This window comes from Myxocyprinus asiaticus, chromosome 31 (assembly GCF_019703515.2).
Source record: "Myxocyprinus asiaticus isolate MX2 ecotype Aquarium Trade chromosome 31, UBuf_Myxa_2, whole genome shotgun sequence".
Taxonomy (NCBI): Eukaryota; Metazoa; Chordata; class Actinopteri; order Cypriniformes; family Catostomidae; genus Myxocyprinus; species Myxocyprinus asiaticus.
Window position 1 is genome coordinate 41,730,574 of NC_059374.1, and position 13,896 is coordinate 41,744,469.

General features: G+C 36.9%; 1 protein-coding gene across 1 annotated transcript in view; it reads left to right on the forward strand.

Moving 5' to 3' along the window:
• The window catches only part of pdgfd (platelet derived growth factor d), a 92,411-nt gene that overhangs the window by 47,094 nt on the left and 31,421 nt on the right, over positions 1-13,896 (forward strand). The gene's annotated exons all lie outside the window — the stretch shown is intronic.

Here is a 13,896-nt window from a genome sequence, read left to right on the forward strand (position 1 = left end):
CAAGCAGGTTCAGCACTTCATGCGATGGTGGTGCTCCAAGTTTTCCAAGCTAAGCTCCTCAAGCAAATGGACCAGCAAAGCTATGATCCAGAGATGTTCAAAGAGCTCCGCACCGCTACGGATTTAGCAGTGTGAGCCACGAAAGTAACTACATACGCCATTGGCAAGTCAATAGGCAGCCTGGTAGTTTTGGATCGTCACATCTGGCTGACCCTCATGGAAATGTGTAACGTGGAAAAAGCCACTCTATTTGATGCTCTGGTGTCTCCAGCCAGACTCTTCGGTGGCTTTGTGGATAGATTTGCCGAGTGTTATGTCCTGAATCAACAACACTCACAGGCTAAGAGACATTTTATGCCAAAATGGAACAATACTTAATCACAACCTTAAAGTCTCGGGCCAGCGCCTGGTTAAAAACCCACGCCTGCTGCCTCAGCGCCACCTAAAGTTGCCACCGGTAAAACCATGCAAGCTGTAGCCCAAACGAAGGCAGCCACCTCAGCGTGAGGGCCGCATCAAAGGGACCCATCCCAAAGAAGGCTCGATTGGAGACACAAAATACTGTTCCCCTCTTCCCCACTGCTGTTTGTCGGGAAAGGAATACTGTTGTTCAAAATGTTGTTTCTGTGTCTCACATTCAATCACATGCAATAAAGAATGCAAAAAAGTTTACGCCACTCGTTGCACACGCACGAATGCTCACACTTTTTCAATAGAGTTCTTTTCCACTTCAAAGCCCACACATTATGCACAACCGCTTCCCAATGGTGAGCGGCGCATTATATCATACAATGAACAAACCAAATTACCCTCTGTTCCATTACGCGAACGCGTGGCGGGCCCTTACGAGCATTTCCGACTGGGTACTTAAAAGGATCAAACATGGTTATATGATTCAATTTGCACGTCGGCCGCCCCGTTTCAACAGTGTTCTGTCTTCCATGGTCCGAAGACGCGGCGGTGTTACGAGCCAAAATACACAATCTTCTCGCAAAGAACACGCTAGAGGTTGTTCTAAATTGTCTAACCCACAAAGGGTTTTACAGCCGCTATTTTCTTGTCCTGAAGAAAGACAGTGGCTTCGGCCAATTTTAGATCAGTGACATTTGAATCGCGCACTTACAAAGAACCTGTTCAAAATGACTACTCAGAAAAAGATCTTATCGCACATCCGCCCACACGATTGGTTTGCATCGATAGATCTGAAAGACGTGTGCTTTCATGTTCAAATTGCACAACATCACAGGATGTTTTTGAGATTCGCATTCGAGGGAACTGCGTATCAGTTCAAAGTCCTGCCCTTTGGATTGTCCATGGCTCCTTGCACATTCACAAAGTGCATCAATGCCATACTCGCCCCTCTGAAACTGAGCGGCATGCGCATTTTGAATTACCTCGACGATTGACTATTACTGGCCCAATCAGAAGCTCTATTATACCAGCACTGGGACTTATTGCTCCAACATCTGAATAGCTTGGGCCTCAATGTCAACTGGGCGAAGAGCAATCTCTCCCCCAGCCAACAAATCTTCTTTTTAGGAGTATGTTTCGACTCCGTGAGTGAGTGAGAGCGTTCAGGCCATTCTCCAGTGTCTTAGTTCAAACTGGGGAAAACACTTCCACTGAAGCTGTGAATTCCATGAGATCTCTTACAAATGAGACCTCTTCAGTGCTGGCTCAAGCGCCGTGTGCCACTATATATCACTGTCTGCTCTAGCACCTTGGACAACTCCTGCCTTCTACCAGCAAGGTGTCAAGCTGGGGCAGATTTTCAGGCAGAAAGGCTATTATGACCATGATGACCATGGACGCTTCCAACACAGGTTGGGGGGTGTTGTGCGAAGGACGCCCAGCTTTTGGCACCTGGACAGGTGCGCAGAGGGCATGGCACATCAACTGCCTGGAGCTGTCGGCTGTTTTCCAAGCCTTGAAGGCATTTCAGTCCGAAATAGCGAATTACCATTTTGTAATTCGCTCAGACAACATGACGACAGAATTCGTTCTCTACTAATGATGAGACTAACGTGTCACCTCCTCCTGTTGAGCGACTCCTGCGAGTGACATATGTCTCAGGCCATCTGAATTACAATGCGGACATGTTGTCATGCCAAGGGGCGATGCCGGTCGAACAGAGACTTCATCCTCAGACTGTCCTGAGGATCTGGGAAATATTCGGCAAAGCGGAGATCAATCTATTTGCCTCCGTGGAGAACGCCCATTGTCCCCTCTGGTACTCCCAAGTCCCAAGCTCCACTAGGAGTGGACGCAATGGCCCACGAATAGCCTGCGAAATGCATATATGCATTTCCCCCGGTGTGCCTCCTTCACTCTGTCATATGCAAAGTCCGAGAGGACAAGGAAAAGATTCTATTGGTTGCTCCGAAGTGGGCCAACCAGTCCTGGTTTCCAGAAATATTAGAGATTTTGGACGGCCCTCCATGGGAAATACTGCTGAGGAGGGATCTCTTCTCTCAAGCGAAGGGCACAATCTGGCATCCCCAGCCCCAGCTGTGGAACCTGCATGTGTGGCCCCTGAATGGGGCTCGCTAAACGTAACAGAACTGACTCAATCGGTTATGAACAAAATTTTACAGGCTAGAGTGCCATCTACAAGAAGCCTCTATGCACTGAAATGGAATGTGTTCACTAATTGGTGCTTTTCACACTGCAAAGACCCAGTGAACTGCCCCATACCTGAAATTTTCAAATTTCTTCGAGCGATTGGACGCAGGGCTCACTCCATCAATGCTTGTGTATGCAAACATGATTCAATTATAAAGTTCCTTAGGGGAGCTGAATCCCCCTTGCCTGGCTACAGTTCTGACTTGGGACCTAGCTTTGGTCCTAAAAGTGCTCACAGGGCCCCCCTTCAAGCCTCTGGACTCTGTTGAATTGCGTGTGCTTTCTATTAAGATCGCATTACTGCTGGCTCTTGCCTCAGTAAAACGGGTCAGTGATTTGCAAGCACTGTCAGTGGACAATTCATGTCAGGAGTTTGGTCCGGATCTTTCAAAAGCCACTGTCAAACCCATAAAAGGCTATGTGCCTAAGGTTCTAACCACACCCTTCAGAGTGCAGGTGGTTCACATTCAAGCCTTTTTCCCTCCTCCATTTAATTCGGATGAGGAACAGTCCTTGCATTTGTTATACTCCATGCGAGCGCTACACACATACGCTGAGTGCACTCGCCAGTTCAGACTGTCTGACCAGCTCTTTGTGTGCTATGGAGGATGCGCAAAAGGAATGTCCATCTCCAAGCAAAGACTTTCTCACTGGATCGTTGATGCAATCGCCCTGGCTTACGAGTTGCAGGGGGCAAATTGCCCAATTGGTGTTAAAGCACACTCAGCTAGAAGTATGGCTTTTTCATGGGCATGAACTAATGGTGTGTCCTTACAAGACATAAGTTTTGCAGCAGGATGGTCTTCTCAAAACACATTTGCTAGGTTTTACAACCTAGATGTGTCATCTCTCTCATTGCAAGTCCTCTCTGTCTAGAGCGCTTGCTATTTTGTTAGCCAAACATACATTTATGCCCCTCTTTTCAAGTACAGGCTCCCTGTCATTTTACACAACCGCCTGCATTCAGGTGACTGCTGTGTCATGTTTCCTCTCTGGGAAAGGTATGTTGTGTAGTGCGGGGAGATGGGAATCTGTTCCCCATAGCGTCAGCTTAGTGACGCAATGTCAAGTGTACTGAATCGTAAGGGAACGTCTTGGTTATTTATGTAACCTCGGTTCCCTGAGATGAAGGGAAAGAGACATTGACATTTTCACAGTTACCAAAATATTACTATAGTAAAACCATGGTTTTTGCCAAAAAAAAAAAAAAAACAACCAAAAAAAAAAAAAACGGTTAGCATACTACAGTCATGGTTACTACAATATTATTATAGTAAAACCATGATTTTCCACAATAAAAAAATAAATAAAAAAATTCCCACCCTGTCCTCTAAAGGGCTTTGTAGAATCCTGTTGTGCTCGGTCCAGCTGTCTTTAAAGGGATAGTTCACCCCCCAAAAAAATATAATTCTCTCATTATTCACTTACCCTGATGCCATCCCAGATGTGTATGACTTTCTTTCTTCAGAAGAACACAAATGAAGATTTTTAGAAGAAGATAGAGCTCTGTCAGGTCCTTATATTGGATGTACACGGGTGCCAGCACTTTGATGGTCCAAAAGTCATTTTTAGGCAGCATAAAAGTAATCCACACGACTCCAGTCGATCAGTGAATGTCTTCTGAAGAAAATCGATACGTTTGTGTAAAAAAATAAATCGATAATTAAAACGTTATTATCTTTTAAAAAGCTCTTCCTGCCAGCAGCTGACGCATCAAGATGCTGTCACGTGACGTAAGCCCGTCGGCGAGTTCACGCAAGAATTCGAAAGCTGCGCTTATTTACAACAGAAGAACGAACGTGAGAGTTTGGGAAAGACAAAAGCAGCGTCAGAGCCCTGGATGGAAGCACTGATTTAAAGTTAAAAATGTTTTAATTATCCCAGTAAATCTGTGAAGGTTCTTCTGTTTCCCATTCTGAGTTTAATTTACTGGCCCCGGGGCCCCCGAGGGACTCATTCATTTCCCTGTATGCCGCAGTACAGAGGGAGTGCAGCACCAATGGGACAGAATGGATTTAGCCTTTAATTGTGAGGCTTTCAGGACACCTTTATTAAACCTAAGGACGAGCAAAATTAAAGCAATCATTCTTTCTCATCTCCAAAAGAAGTCACAGCGGGAGATTCCTTCTCGCTGTGTAAATGATCATTGCTTCAGTCAGTTATATTTTCAGCCGCAATTGTAACCAAAGCGAAGGTCTGATACTGATAAACTGAAATCACCAAAAGCCCAGCTTGACCACATGAATCTTGTCATAAAAGTAAATTAACGTTCTCATTGTTCTGTTTGTTTGTGTTTTTTGATCTTTTGGTTTGTTTGAAAGTGCCCATACATTTTGGTGTATGGCCACTTTAACACACGTTTGGTGTGAACAGCCCCTTACTGTTTTATTCTGCTTTCAAAAGACAACAAATACATTTGAATTGAACTGAAAAGGTTTCTTATTAGATTTTACAATCTAACGTTACATTACTTTAATTGTGAGTAGAAAAAAAATATGCTGTCAACTTAATACGAAATCAAAATGTTCCAGATAATATTTATTTATTTTGGCTTTCGTGTAATATAAACGGCAATTATTTAATTTTGTAAATAGCATGTTATCTGTCAAATACCACACTTACTATTTTTTAATGCAGTATAAATGGGTCTTTATAGATGAATATATACAGTTGCCTTTATATTTTGAGAAGAGGGGCCCTTACAACGGGATCATATTCTGGGCATCATATTGGCATCTAAAAGTTTGAAAACCCCTGATCTAAATGGTTAAACAAATGGTGCCCATTAAATAAATACTAAAGTTTAACTAACAATACTCTTGCTGAACTGTACTAAACTAAGACTGAAAGTTAATTAAATAAGAAACTAATTTGAAAATGCAAAACTTTGAAACAAAAGCAGATGAGAGAAAATATCTTGAAGTATTTTTATTTTAATCAAACAGATGGATGATGGAATAGACGGTGCTTCTGTCATTGCGGTGGACAGATGGAGAAATGAGGTCAGGTGTGGGTGGATGTGAAAGTTAGGTGACCTTTGACCTCTCAGGGGAAATCAGCGTGGGTGGACACTGTCACATCTCGGCTGCACGATGCCACACACACACACCAAGGGGAACAATTAAACTTTAATCTAAGCAAAGACAGCGTGACACAGCAGTAGCTTTTTAGTCTTTCGAGATTTGATCCACAACGCTCCTTTGAAACTTCAGTTGTGAGACTTTGTGTATGGCTGTAGGCTATTAACCCTTTTGTTTTGTTTGTTTTGTGCTAACACATTTTGTGTTCCTGGTCAAAAATGACTGGCCCACTAAGATAGTTTATAAATCTCTCATATTGTATATATTATCACAAGATATTGCATTAGATCTTTTTATCGACTTTTTGTACTTTTTTGAACATTTTTTAAAATATATATATTTTTACTGATATAAGAATTCATTGAAATGAGCTCATTATGGGCTAGTGGGGAGAACTCCCTGCGGAAAACAAAAAATATATAATTACATAAATTAATGTTCACTTGCTTGATCTGATCAAAATAGGTGTTGTTTTAAAGCTTAGAATCTGGACTTTACAATGCATATAGCTGATCATACCAATTCTTAAATAATGCTTTTTAATTTGCTGACAAATAAGAACTGTTTCGTTCTCATCATTTGCAAATTTATCACAACAATTATATTCAGAGTTGGTAAAACCATAAAAAAAAATGAGATAGTCATGTGTTACGTATTGTTGGAAAGGACTCAACTTGTAGAATGCAATGAGCAAATTTGTTTCACTCAGAGGCCAAACTGCAGTGAGTTTAAGTGTATGAAATTCCCACAGACACACATAAATATAATAAACAGGAGTGTGTTTTTGACACGTTTTTCCTTATTACTTCCTGAAACATACATATAACTTAGATTATGACATATCTTAACTTACATCAGACTATCCCGATTCAAATGAGCCCAAACACAACATAATATAATCAGTAGATCTTTGAATATTCCTCAAAGAGTGTACATGGAAAGATGATGCACAAAAGGGCGCTCAACACAAACACACATACACATATGTGCTCATCTAAAGGACTGTGATACTTCTGAACACTTAATATTTCTGTATTTTCAATGGCCGGTCATTTTTGACCGGGCACACAACAACTGTAACAAAGTGAAATAAAACCAAAGGAAATGGTCCAATTTGTGTTTGTTGTTTGGAGTTTTCAGATAACATGTGAACAAAGTAAAGGAATTTTATTCCAATTGTATTAAGTGAAACAAAAAAAAAAAAGAAAATGAAAGAAAACAAAAGTCATCCTGGTCAAAATGGCCAGAACACAACATAAGGGTTAAAGGGAATACTAGAGCACTTAGCCTCTGCAGTATATACTGTCAACTATTTTTAGAAACAAGGCATTACTCCACTATAAATGTTTCAAACAGTAGTATGCTACATTGTTGTCACATGATCTCACTAAGTTGCATGTTTAACTCAACGAGCAGCATCCAGTTATCATATTGAAAATAAAAATGGTTATTTTGCCATTTTTTTCCAAATTTGTGTCTTTTGGCAGTCCAATCAATCCAAAGATTTTAAAAATCTCGACTGATATTACATTCGGTTTATTTGTCATAATATAGCTCACGCAGTGTACTCTGGTTGTACACTACATGTTTTGTCAAATGTAGTAAGTTATATGGGTATTTCATGCATACAGAAAATGTACATACTGTTTATAGGGTACATACTATTTACTATAGAAATAGTATGAGTAGTATGGTTGTATGCTATTCTGTACATAGCCAATGTGTCTGTGTGTGAGCCATGAGTTTTCACAGGTTTACATCATTGTGTGTGTGAGCGAGAGAGAAAGTGAGTTAGATTTCATCAGCGTTGCATCAAGAGTGAAAATAATCAGAGAGATAAAATAAAAGATGGCGAGCAGAATGATGGCACAATGCCAGGCCCTGAGAATGTGTTTCAAAAGAGCTGTAGCAAAAAAACATGCAAATTTGGACCTCCGTGATGCTGCTCATATAGAAACAAACACTGGAGAACTCATTCAGTCAACTAGAAACGACATTTGCAACCCCTTTAACATTTGTATTGTGACAGGAAAAAGATGAACTTGATTTTATCCATCAAGAATTATTAGAAAAGTGGAAAGTGGCAGGTGGAAGGGAGTGGCTGAAAAACAGGAGGATTTGGTAAAAAGGAGGCGGAGCAAAATATTACATTTTGAAAGATTACAAAAATATTTTTTGTTATTTTAAGATGACATGCACCAATGAACCGTGCACAATAAGATCAGTAACGTCGTAAATAGGATCAATTTTAGATTTAGTTTTGATTTTAAAGGTTAAAAGTGTCATTTCTACACCACTGCATCACTGAACGGAATTTTGTTTCCCAAACAGTCGGGAAGCCCAAACAAATAGTAATGTCACTGTGTTTACTCTCTCTCTCTCTCTCTTTTTTTTTTTTAAACCATATTTCCTTGAAATTTAGTCAATATTTCATCATGTCATATTTAATCATTTTACTCCGACTAAACTGGCATATAATTTTAGCCGACAAAATAGCATATTTTAGTTGATGATAATTTGCAAAATGACAAAAATATTTATTAAACTTGAACCAAATATACAAATATTTTGAAAAATATATAAACTACTTGTAATTATTTAAACATGTATCAAACATATTTAAGATTAAACAACATCAGAAATCTGTCCTGAAAACCTGAGCTCATGAAATAAATGCATATAATGAATATACTGAAGTATTTGCTACTTTTACAAGTTACTCTGTTGTGAATTCCTCACTTTTAGACAGTTTAGGATTTTGCGTTACGTGTAGCATGTTTTTAAGGAAACGGCATACTAACAACTCAAGTTACGCATTATGACTAATTCACCTTTTAGTTGGCTTCATTGTCTGTTCAGATTATGTTTAACCCTTTAAGCTCTGATGGGCCTGGAGAAAAAAATAATAATTGTCAAAATATGAATAACTACAGTCTTGACCAACACAAAATAGGTTTCGTTGCATGCAGTCATTATGACCAAAACTGAACAAGTGCTTTGAAATTTTCAGACAAATCAGAAGTGTTCCGTTTTGATAATTTAATAATAATTTTGCAATGCATTATTGTAATCGGTAAAAACATAAAACTGATCAAATACCCATGTGTCATATGTTGTTGGAAAGCTCTCAAAGAGTAGAACACAACCAGCCTATTTGTTTTACTCAGAGATAAAAATATATCCAAGTAATAGCTAAGTATATGTCTTTGACATACATATGTGTAAACAGGTGTTGCTTATTTGCTGCGTTTTTGCTTAAAACCTCAACAAAAATAAACATAACATAAAATATCACATACCATTACTTTGAAGATGTGATTATCTTTAAAACGAGCCCATGCACAACACAATCGGATGTAAAGTTCATTAGATAATCCACACAAAGCACAATGTGCACACAGCACATAATGTGCTATCTGGCTAAAAACACGTTATCTTTCCTTGATCAGATGACTTTATCGGAAATGATGTAGTACGTTGTCCAGCTTCATGAAATGCTAAACCTATCATATTACGATTCAGATCGCTGCAACCAGAGGTGGAAGTCATCCAAATATGGGCAGAGAGGATCGTTCACTGTAATGACATATGGCCACAAGAACATGAAACAGACTCAATGATGACTCAAATGACACAGAATGAAACTGAATGAGATCTCGTTACTCACGCCTGCATGCTTTGGAGAGAGAGCAAACCTTTAGTCATTGTATTTGCATGTGTAATTAGTTCTTACGTACAATTATTATATTATTTGTTTGGAGACGTTTTAGGACACTAGGATACATTATTTTTGTAATGCTATAATTTTGATTGCTTTGTCATATCAACACAAAATTGATAATCACGTACAAGGTACATGTTTGGGAAGAAGAAAAAAAAAGCAGTTTTTCGGAGCTACCTTATTTCGACCCGGAGATATATAATGTCAAATCAGAAGTTTTTTTTGTGTGTGTGATTTTTCAGAAGTTTCTTAGGCTGAGAGTCTCAGAATTTATCAATCTATATCATAAACAAATCTGAAACGGTTTCTTTACAGTGATAGCAAACACCTGAGCCTCTCTTTTGTTCCATCGAGTTATAAGCCTTTAATTTTGGGTATGCCACTGAAACAGGAAATCTTTATAAACACCTTCAGAGCTTAAAGCGTTAAGTTGTAGATATTGAGTGAGGTAATAAACCTGTAAAAGTAAAGTTACTATTTATATTAGTATTAAAGTATTAATATTTAGCAATATGATTTTTTTCTCATCTTATTTTCATTAACAGTATGTTTTAATAACAACAGTTTGATTATAGTCATAATGCATCTTTTTTGTTGTCTTTGTTACCACTGAGAAAAAAAAAACCTTCATCGGTAATTTCATTGACAAGATTAAAGGTGCGCTCTTGGACCTACAGTGACACCTAGTGGCGTGGATGCAGCATAATTCAAAATCAATAGGTTTTAGTTACAGATGCCACTGCAGAAATTTTGTATTCACAGTCAGCCTTGATCACTTTAATCCAAGAGTGAAAGTGTCCAATATCAAGGCGGTTCCTGAGATTTAGCCACACACACTAAACACACACACAGCTTGCAGGTCTAAAGTTTCCTAACACAGGCATTCCTCTATTCTCTGTTTCCTGTTTTGCAGTTTGACCGTCTATGTGAGAAGAATACACACACACAGATTCAGATTCAAGCCGGCCGATATGTCTTTGACAATGTGAATGAATTTACAATGAGTTACGAAACTTTAAAAAAGTCCATGGTATTAACATGTTTATATGGCATTGGTTTGTTTTGGGTTTTTTGTTGTTGTTGTCATTTTAGACACATACCATGGTAATATTTTAGACATGTACCTTATACTGCAATAGTTGCTGAATATGTACCATGGTATGAACATGATTATAATTACACATGTACCTTGATAGTGACATTTTGTTTTTGTTTGTTTTTTTGGATATGTACCATGGTATTTTGTACATGTGCCCTAGAAATACCATATATTCTATGGTATACTATGGTACTACTATGAAGTAGCACTATAAATATATATGAGTGAGCATTGTTTAATAAAAAAGATGTGTGTCTGAGTGAAAGGTTTAAAGGTCAACATTGTGATTTATGATGCAGTTCAGTTTTAAAATAGCACATAAACACCAGATTTCAGTATTCACACACACACACACACACACACACACACACACACACACACACACACACACACAGACCTTTGATGCACGGATAAAAAGCCTCTTCATTTCAAAAGTCAGGAAGCTCCAAAACTATGTGTCTATGTGTGTGTATGCACCTCTAGTAAAAGGTCAAGTAATCAGATTGCACTGCTCACCCTTAAAAAAGACAAAAATAGGATAATGTCAGTCTAAATGAGTGTGGTCTGATATTAAAGCAGACACACACACACACACACACACACACACACATGTTGGTGCAGCTATCATTATGAGGACTCTCCATAGACATAATGATTTTTATACTGTACAAACTATAGATTCTATCCCCTAACCCTAACCCTACCCCTACCCCTAAACCTAACCCACACAAAAAACTTTCTGCATTTTTACATTTTCAATAAAACATTGTTTAGTATGTTTTTTAAGCGATTTGAATTATGGGGACACTAGAAATGTCCTCATAAACCACATTTATAGCATAATACCCTTGTAATTACCAGTTTGTAACCTAAAAAAAAATGTCCTCGTAAACCACTTAAACCTGCCCACACACACACACACACTACAAGAAAACAGACTCTTAATATATCATGGCAGTACCATGATACAATGATTGTGTCAGATCATGTACCATGGTACTGGTGTTTGAGGTACTTCAAAGAACACAGTAATACTACCTTGGTAACATGTCCAAAAAACACGGTATTACCATGGTAGATAAAAACAACAACAACAACATGGTATTACCATGGCACGTTTAAAAAACAACAAATATTGGAATGATCATTTACATGTCCAAAAAACATGGTATTACCATGGTACAAATTAAAACGTGGTATTACTATGGTACATGTACAAAAAATATGGTATTACCATGATACATTTCTAAATAACATGTTATTACCATGGTACACATGAAAAATATGGTATTACCATGTTACATTCTAAACAACATGTTATTACCATGGTACACATGAAAAATATGGTATTACCATGTTACATTTCTAAATAACATGTTATTACCATGGTACACATGAAAAATATGGTATTACCTTGTTACATTTTTAAATAACATGTTATTACCATGGTACACATGACAAAATTTGGTATTACCATGTTACATTTCTAAACAACATGTTATTACCATGGTACACATGAAAAATATGGTATTACCATGATACATTTCTAAATAACATGTTATTACCATGGTACACATGAAAAATATGGTATTACCATGTTACATTCTAAACAACATGTTATTAGCATGGTACACATGAAAAAATATGGTATTACCATGTTACATTCTAAACAACATGTTATTACCATGGTACACATGAAAAATATGGTATTACCATGTTACATTCTAAACAACATGTTATTACCATGGTACACATGACAAAATATGGTATTACCATGTTACATTTCTAAATAACATGTTATTATCATGGTACACATGAAAAATATGGTATTACCATGTTACATTTCTAAATAACATGTTATTACCATGGTACACATGAAAAATATGGTATTACCTTGTTACATTTTTAAATAACATGTTATTACTATGGTACACATGACAAAATTTGGTATTACCATGTTACATTTCTAAACAACATGTTATTACCATGGTACACATGAAAAAAATTGGTATTACCTTGTTACATTTCTAAATAACATGTTATTACCATGGTACACATGACAAAATATGGTATTACCATGTTACATTTCTAAACAACATGTTATTACCATGGTACACATGAAAAAATATGGTATTACAATGTTACATTTCTAAATAACATGTTATTACCATGGTACACATGACAAAATATGGTATTACCATGTTACATTTCTAAATAACATGTTATTACCATGGTACACATGAAAAAACATGGTATTACCTTGTTACATTTTTAAATAGCATGTTATTACCATGGTACACATGACAAAATTTGGTATTACCATGGTACATTTCTAAACAACATGTTATTACCATGGTACACATGACAAAATATGGTATTACCATGTTACATTTCTAAATGACGTTATTACCATGGTACACATGAAAAATATGGTATTATCTTGTTACATTTTTAAATAACATGTTATTACCATGGTACACATGAAAAAATTTGGTATTACCTTGTTACATTTTTAAATAACATGTTATTACCATGGTACACATGACAAAATTTGGTATTACCTTGTTACATTTTTAAATAACATGTTATTACCATGGTACACATGACAAAATTTGGTATTACCTTGTTACATTTTTAAATAACATGTTATTACCATGGTACACATGACAAAATTTGGTATTACCATGTTACATTTCTAAATAACATGGTTTATTACAGTACACATTAAAAAATGTGGTATTACCATGGTACACATGAAAAATATGGTATTACCATGTTACATTCTAAACAACATGTTATTACCATGGTACACATGAAAAAATTTGGTATTACCTTGTTACATTTTTAAATAACATGTTATTACCATGGTACACATGAAAAATATGGTATTACCATGTTACATTTCTAAATAACATGTTATTACCATGGTACACATGAAAAATATGGTATTACCTTGTTACATTTTTAAATAACATGTTATTACCATGGTACACATGACAAAATTTGGTATTACCATGTTACATTTCTAAACAACATGTTATTACCATGGTACACATGAAAAAATTTGGTATTACCTTGTTACATTTCTAAATAACATGTTATTACCATGGTACACATGAAAAATATGGTATTACCATGTTACATTCTAAACAACATGTTATTAGCATGGTACACATGAAAAAATATGGTATTACCATGTTACATTCTAAACAACATGTTATTACCATGGTACACATGACAAAATATGGTATTACCATGTTACATTTCTAAACAACATGTTATTACCATGGTACACATGAAAAATATGGTATTACCATGTTACATTCTAAACAACATGTTATTACCATGGTACACATGACAAAATATGGTATTAC